At 43.3% G+C, this 7,657-nt stretch overlaps 1 non-coding gene across 1 annotated transcript; it reads right to left on the bottom strand.

Annotated features, from left to right (window-relative positions):
- Positions 1–5,997: 5,997 nt before the first annotated feature.
- On the bottom strand, positions 5,998–6,160 carry LOC126526532 (U1 spliceosomal RNA). The gene has a single exon (XR_007598596.2). It is a non-coding gene; the product is annotated as a U1 spliceosomal RNA (small nuclear RNA).
- Between the last annotated feature and the right edge of the window lie 1,497 nt (positions 6,161–7,657).

Here is a 7,657-nt window from a genome sequence, read left to right on the forward strand (position 1 = left end):
GGGGAGAAGTGCGTCGGCGTAAGAAGCCATTCTACAGGGTGCATCATATGGAGCGGGCACTGAAGCGTACTCTACATGAAACAGAAATCTTTGCTCAGCAACTGAAGCTTGCAAAACAACTCACTGTAACACGAGAGCCTTCAACCCATCAAACTATAAACCTAGCAGGCATCACTTTCAAATTGCAACTGCCATATCATCAAAATTGTGTGAAAGCATTGGGTAATGATCGTCCATGTCGAGCGGCGATTGCGCAAAGCTGCCGAAATGACCTCTAGTGTTTATTCTAGCGCGTGCGACTACAATAGTGACAATAAACGGCGTTTCACATAAACTGAACCATGGATTTAAAAAATGTGGTTATTTTTTCGATGTTTAACGAAAGCCCGCGAAATATGGAATGGTCACCCCATTTTCAACAGGCCATCGTGTCATGAGCCAATAAAGAAAGAAAGAAGGAAGAGAAGAACGACGTCTATACGGAAGTAGCTACAGCTAGGCGACGCGGATACATCGATGGACTTGACGTAAATATTTTGAACTTAGTAACACGTCGTGTGCAAGGATTTTAGACAACATTCTCAATTAAATCGCTTTGTGGATAGTTTATCGTGTGTTAGGTTTTTTGCTATTGGGTTTGTAACGCGTGCTTTCTTTATATATGTATTGTTCTTATGCTCAGGCCGTATAAAGGCTTTTCCTAACTCAAACGTTCCTTGCGTCGTATTTACTACCGTGAGACATCGACAAAATACTGGCGAGCCTGCCAGGATTCATTTCCTGAATACTCGGTATCACACTTCGCAGGAACCAGAATTATGAGAAGCTGTTGGGGGTAGCCAGTTCTCTGGGACTAAGCCGCGAAGTATCGCTTAGCCTTTTTGATCGAGCGCAAAAAGAAGCTCGAGAAGCACGCAGGGCCGAAAAAGAAATGTTGTTGTTAAAGTTGCGTTTGGCGCGTGTGTCTATCGGAAGAGATGACGCGCAGAGAGCGTCTATTTCTACGGCAATGGGGCTGCAATGAACAAAGACCGTTTGTCCACGAAAGTGAACGACTCCATTTGACGATAAGAAAGATGACCTTGATGCCTACCTGCATCGTTTTGAACGAATTGCTTTAGGACAAGGCTGGGAGTCATCTAAGTGGGTGACAGCGCATTGTTTGTGTTTAGTTGGAGAAGCCTTGAACGTGTTCGGAAGAATGCCTGCATCTGAGTCAATGGGCTACGACAAAGTCAAGAAAGCACTACTGCAGAAATTCAGGCTAAATGCAGAAGGATTCTGTGAGAAATTCCGGTATTGTAAACCAGAACAATCAGAGACTGGTAAACAGTTTGAAAATAAGTAGAGTGAGGCTAATTAAAATCAACTTAGTTTAAATTATTTGGTCTAATCATGAATAATTAGGGTCAGATTATTAAGCAGAATCAAGAATATTTAGGAAACTTAAGATTTATTAGGTCCAATTTTGATTAACAATTGATTAATGTCAACCATGATTAACTAAGGGTAGTTAGGATGACCTATTGATAATGAATATTCCTTACGATTGCATTACTTAAGCCGAATCAGCATTAATACTGGTAGTGATGACTAATTCCCGTTACATTTCTTAACCCAAATTTAGATGAATTACGATCACAATAACTTCGGCTAATAACACAGTTAGGCAATTGCGATAGGTCGTTCAAAACTTGCAGAACATTGCGTCATGCTCGACAGTGATCCACGGTGTGCGTAACTGGGCCACTGAACATTTCGTTGCATAAATGCAATAAAAAATTACAGGGTCTCTTAAAATCTCTGTTAAGAGGTGAACGGCGAAAGTCTACTCTTCGTCCTCTTATCAGTCGCCTCTTTCTCTTTGCCTATTCTCTTTCTCTTCTCTTTCTCTCCTTTGTTTTAGTCATTACTGATCACTACTAAATATTTTTAGTCATTTATAATCAAATGTGATTATTACAAGCCGTCGTTATACATATTGGTCATTTCGTAGTCATTACCAGTAATTTCAGTCATTATTAGTAATTACAGCTCACTACTAAGCATATTTAGTCAGTTGTAATCAAGTGTGGTCATTACAAGCCGTCGTTAGACATGTTGGTCATATCATAGTAATTTCATTTCATTTATTTACTATCCGGGCCGTTCGACGTTACAGAGAGGAGTGGGTATACAAGAATACAAGAATGCAACTGGGTATACATGAATACATTAGTAGTAGGAAGGTTAATGAAGATGATCATATACAGTAGACTTGAAGGCTTCGGGTACAGCGATGGACACGACGGAGGCTGGAAGGTGGTTCCAGTCCGTGCTTGTCTTCGGAACAAACGAATTAAAATAAAGATTAGTCCTGCCGCTTGGCACGCCAACCTTGAACCGGTGGTCCATGCGGGATGAAAAGTGGGAGTAATAGAAAGTGATTGCTTTAGAGTGTCATCGGTGAAATATATTTTGTGAAAGAGGCATAAACGAGAAATGCGACGGCATAAGGAAAGGTCAGGAAGATCTAATTTTTTTCTTCATAAGCGTTACACTGACTGATCGAAAATAATTAGAAAGTATAAAACGAACAGAACGATTTTGGATGGATTCGAGGACTTGTATGAGTGATTTGGTGAGGGGATCCCAAACGGAAGAGGCACACTTTGTTTTTGGGCGCAAGTGTATTACATAGAAGTAGGTTTAGGGACACAGGAGCCAGAGAAAAATTACGGTGAAGGAAATCAAGTGTGCGGTTAGAATTATTAGTGATATGTGCAACGTGCGTTTTCCATGATCGGTTGGCAGTAATGTATACGTAAAGATACTCGTAATCAGAGACTGAAGGTAAAGAAGAATTAAGGAAGTAGGTGCATGAAGACTGGTTAGGCGTCCCTGTTATTCTCATTGTTTTGCACTTACCAATATTTAGTTTCATAGACCAGGTGCGACACCAAGTGGAGATGTTATCCAGATCAGATTGAAGAGTCGCTGCATCAGAAGGTTTAGATATTTGTCTATATAATCCCCAGTCATCAGCGTATAGTATAATTTGTGAGTCGATGGAATCAGGAAGGTCGTTAATATAAATTAGAAAAAGCAGACCTAGTACGGAGCCTTGGGAAACCCCGGATGCTACGGGGTATACAGGTGAGTCACAGTCATTAACTGAAACGTACTGGCTACGGCCCTACTAAAAGCACTCGATCCACTTCATCAGATTAGTATCAAGATTTAGTTTACTAAGCTTGAAAAGTAGTAGTTGATGTGACACAGTAGCAAATGCCTTCGCAAAATCTAAAAATGCAATCCACAAATGATGAACAATCCAAAATGAAAAACAAATCATTGGTAAACGCGACCAGTTGAGTTTCGCAGGAGGGGTGTTTGCGAAAACCATGCTGATTAGGTGTGAAGAAACAGTTCGATTCGAGATGCGAAATTTGGTTAGAATATACTATATATGCAAGTAGCTTGCATGGAATTGATGTTAATGAGATAGGCCTGTAATTGTGGGGGCTATGAATATCACCAAATGTATGCACCAGAACCACCTTTCCCACCTTGCAGTCGTCCGGCAACGTGGCGCCCTGCAATGACTGCGAAAGGACATACGACAGTATAAGGGATGAATAAGTCTGGGTGTTTTTTAAAAACTTGTAGCTAATACCGTCGGTACCAGGTGACGATGGAAGTTTGGCAACTTAAATAAGTTTAGAAATGCCTACCCAATCGATAAGGATAGGGCCCATTTGAAAGAAGTCAGGTGCAGAAATAATGGGAACGGTTATTGGTGCAACATATGAAAAAGATGATGAATATGTGTCATTCAGTAAGATACAGCACTGTTTATTTCAGACAAAGAATCCTCGATCGTTCTTCAAGCGAACTTCATCAGATTCGCGCATGCCGATTACATTCCAAAATTTGCGTGGATTTGAAGTAAAGAAGGAAGGGTTAAATGAAAATACCTGTGTTTAGCCCCGATGAGAGTACGTTTACATTCAGCAGCGGTAGATTGACAAGCCAACCTTGCTCTGTCAGTCAGAAGCTTCTTGCAGCGGCGGAACATGTGCTTTTTCTTGTTTAGTAAGCGTTTTAACGATAGGTTGAACCATGGCGAACGTCTCTTGCTAGATATTCTTCGCAGCGGAACATATTTATCGATGAGCGCTTTGACTTGCGTTTGAAATAACCGCCAGTTCTCTTGCACTGTGCGTTCCCAGAACTGCGGAAAGAACTCGTCAACGAACTTTTCGAAAGCAGTAATAATGGTTTGAAAGTCTGCTGTCCCGTAATCGCGGATTATTTTCGAATGTTTTGCTGTGCGGCGCGAGCGCGATGGCGTAGTAAAGTGGATTGTAAGTCGATCACTGAGACCTGGAAGTAGGGTTAGGGAAGAGAAAGAAGCGGGATAGTTGGCGAGCACAAGGTCGAGTGCATTTGCACATCAAGGGGTAACGCGAGTTGGTTCTTGTACGAGCTGGGAAAGATTAAATGTAGAATAGAGGTCAATGAAAGCCATACACTCGGATGAATTAGTAGTTACAATGGGGTTGGAATCGTTCCAGTGAATACCTGGAAAATTGAAGTCACCCGTAAGAAAAATTGGCTCTTTCGGGTATCGTGATCGACACAACTTCGTTCAGACAATCGTAGAGTTCATCACAGAAGGTGGTGCCAGAAAGCGGAGGCCGATAACATGCACAAACAATGACATCATGATGGTTTAAGGTAACGCATGTAAAGAGAAATTCAAGCTCTGATTGGATCGGGACAACGTAAGAATTTATGCCTTCAGAAACGGTGATGAAAAAACCGCTCCCTGATCGGTCACTTCGGCCATGTCTGTACAATATATATTTCGTTCCACAAGAAAAGAGTTCCCAATTCTCGACTGTAATTGACAACCAAGTCTCGGTTAAAACAACGATATCGGCTACGCACGTGTCCATTAAACATGATGACGTATCACACTCCTTTAATATACTTTTGATGTTCGCAAGAAGGAATGAATAGTCGCCGATGTGGTTCGCCTGAACGGCCGCTGCTTCCTAAGTCGGAGTACTATGAGGGTGTGAATCAGTGGAAGTTGTAATCATTACAAGCCATTTCAGTCATTAATAGCCATTACTGGTCATGACAAAGCATTTTAGTAATTTCTAATGAATTGTATTCGTTACTAGTTGTCGTTAGATATATTGGTCATATCATAGTCATTACTAGTCATTTCAGTCATTATTAGTCATTGCTGCTAATTAGCAAGCATTCTTAGTCGTTTGTAATCAATTGTGGTCATTACAAACTGTCGTTAGACATATTGGTCATTTCGTAGTCATTACTACTCATTACTAGACATTTCTAATCATTTCTAATCAATTGTGGTCATTACAAGCCGTCGTTAGATATATTGGTCATTTCGGAGTCGTCAGAAGTAATTACAAGTTATTTCAGTCACTATTAGACATTACTGGTCATTACAATACATTTTTAGTCATTGCAAGTCATTTCAGTCATTATTAGTCATTACTCCTCATTAGTAAGCATCCTTAGTCATTTGTAATCAATTGTGGTCATTACAAGCCGTCGTTAGACATACTGGTCAGTTCGGAGTCATTAGTAGTCATTACAAGTCATTAGTAGTCACTATTAGACATTACTAGTCATTATTAGCCTGTACAAATGTTTATTGTAATGTTATCATTCAGCAACTGTCACTATCAATCATTTTTCACTATTTAATGTCTTCATATGGCGTGATGACGCTTCGGCGGACACTCCGACGGTCACGTCTGCTGACACACACTTCACCAGCCTAGAAAGGCTTTAGCCTTTATAAGCGACTGCAAATAATCCTTATATACGCATTATCTGAGAAGTCCCCCTAGCGAGTAACGTCCGGCTGAAGTAACGTCCATGCCAGTGAAACGGACAAACTAGCTAAACCTACTCCCGACCAATTAAGTGCGGTCGCAAGGGCTGACTTAGATCTGACTTTAGATTTGAGCGTGGAAGGGGCTGGCGCGTACGCCGAGCCCCACTACCAAAAATTACATGCCCCATCTGCCCCGGTTTGGGGTAGTGGCGTGCTTCAGCCAACCGCAGTGCAATGGCAAGGCCTCGGCACGGGGCGCCGACCTAAGTGATCATCGGAAACCCGGCACCAGGTAAGTATGCGGAAAAGCGCGTCGGCATAAGAAGCCATGCTGAAAGGTGCACCATATGGAGTGGACACTGAAGCGCACTCTACATGAAACAGAACACTTTGCTCAGCAACGAAACCTTGCAAAACAACTCACTTTAACACAAAAGCAGTCAACCCATAAAACTATAAACCTAGCAGGCATCATTTTCAAATTGCACCTGCCATATCATCAAAATTGCGTGAAAGCATTGGGTAATGATTGTCCATGTCGAGCGGCGATTGCGCAAAGCTGCCGAAATGACCTCTAGTGTTTATTCCAGCGAGTGCGACTACAATAGTGACAATAAACGGTGTTTCACATAAATTGAACCATGGATTATAAAAAAGTGGTTAACCACAGCTGAATGAAACCAGTGGAATATGAATTGCCGTCATGTGGCGCGGCGAAAAACGGCGAAATTTTAGATATTCGCTTTAGGGTCAAGTGAGTTTCGTTAAGTGCAAAGGGGATTCAAAGACGAATAATCCATTTTTTTTTCGTGGCAAGGTACATGCTACGTGGTGATCTTTTTTCAGTGCTTAACGAAAGCCCGCGAAATATGGAATGGTCGTTCCATTTTCAGCAGACCATCATGTCATGAGCCAACAAAGAAAGAAAGAAGAAGAAAGAGCAGAAGATAAGAAGCGTACAAAAAAGCGCGAGGAGTCGGTGGAAAAAAAGTTAGAAAATAAGAGTGTCCCGGGGACGAAGAAGAGGCCGAGGAGCGCGGAAGTTTTCATGTCGGCTCCGGCTTTCTCAAATGTTATCGAAGATTTCTCTGTGATTAGCGACCTGAAGTTTTCACCAAACTATTCTTGAAGTTCTCCGGACTCTGTGGACACCTCGCTTTCAGGTGGGACTTTCCATTTTCCTGGGAACCGCACCTTTTGTCCACCCGCCCCGTCGCCTAGCTGGCCGGTCGTTAAGCCTCCCACTGCACCGGCTGGGTCTCGGCGGCGTGTCGCGCCTCGGCGCGCGGCGTTTACATCTCCCACCAGAGTGATCCCGCACCTCTGTCTTCACTATGGAGATCCAGGTCGCCGGCCAGGATATTTCGCCAAAAGTGACCGCCCAGTCTGGCTTACTCACTGCACGATCCCGCCGCTCAAAACGCGGCACGGACAACTTGACCCCGGCCGATGAATCATCTAAAGCCCCAAGTAGCCGGCCCCGCTCTCGGGCGAGGCAGCCCGTTAGGGCCGATTTACGCTCGAGCCGCCCATCGCCGCAAGCCGCACCGCACGCGTGCGGTCGCGCGAAAGATTGCACGTATCAAAAACTTGTGCACAAATTTCGGTTTGCAATGTGTAAGGTATACACTGCGCACACAGTGTAAAGGGTAATTTGTGCGCAAGTGCTGGATACGTGCATTTTTTCGCGCGACCGCAAGCGTGCGGTGCGGCTTGCGGCGATGGGCGGCTCGAGCGTAAATCGGCCCTTAAAGCTCAAGTGTTGAAGGCGGGCCGCATGCCGCCGCTTCCGACGGA

The sequence above is a fragment of the Dermacentor andersoni genome, chromosome 8, assembly GCF_023375885.2.
Source record: "Dermacentor andersoni chromosome 8, qqDerAnde1_hic_scaffold, whole genome shotgun sequence".
Lineage (NCBI taxonomy): Eukaryota > Metazoa > Arthropoda > Arachnida > Ixodida > Ixodidae > Dermacentor > Dermacentor andersoni.